Source organism: Arachis duranensis, chromosome 3 (genome assembly GCF_000817695.3).
Source record: "Arachis duranensis cultivar V14167 chromosome 3, aradu.V14167.gnm2.J7QH, whole genome shotgun sequence".
Lineage (NCBI taxonomy): Eukaryota > Viridiplantae > Streptophyta > Magnoliopsida > Fabales > Fabaceae > Arachis > Arachis duranensis.
The window spans coordinates 87473439-87473656 of NC_029774.3; positions in this window are offsets into that span (position 1 = coordinate 87473439).

Here is a 218-nt window from a genome sequence, read left to right on the forward strand (position 1 = left end):
ATTCAGAGGCAAAAAGCTAAAAGCCCCGCTCATCTAATTAATACTGATCTTCATAGATGTTTTTGGAATTCATTGTATATTCTCTTCTTTTTATCCTATTTGATTTTCAGTTGCTTGAGGACAAGCAACAATTTAAGTTTGGTGTTCAATACCATGGCATAAACACAACTTCGCACAACTAACCAGCAAGTGTACTGGGTCGTCCAAGTAATAAACCT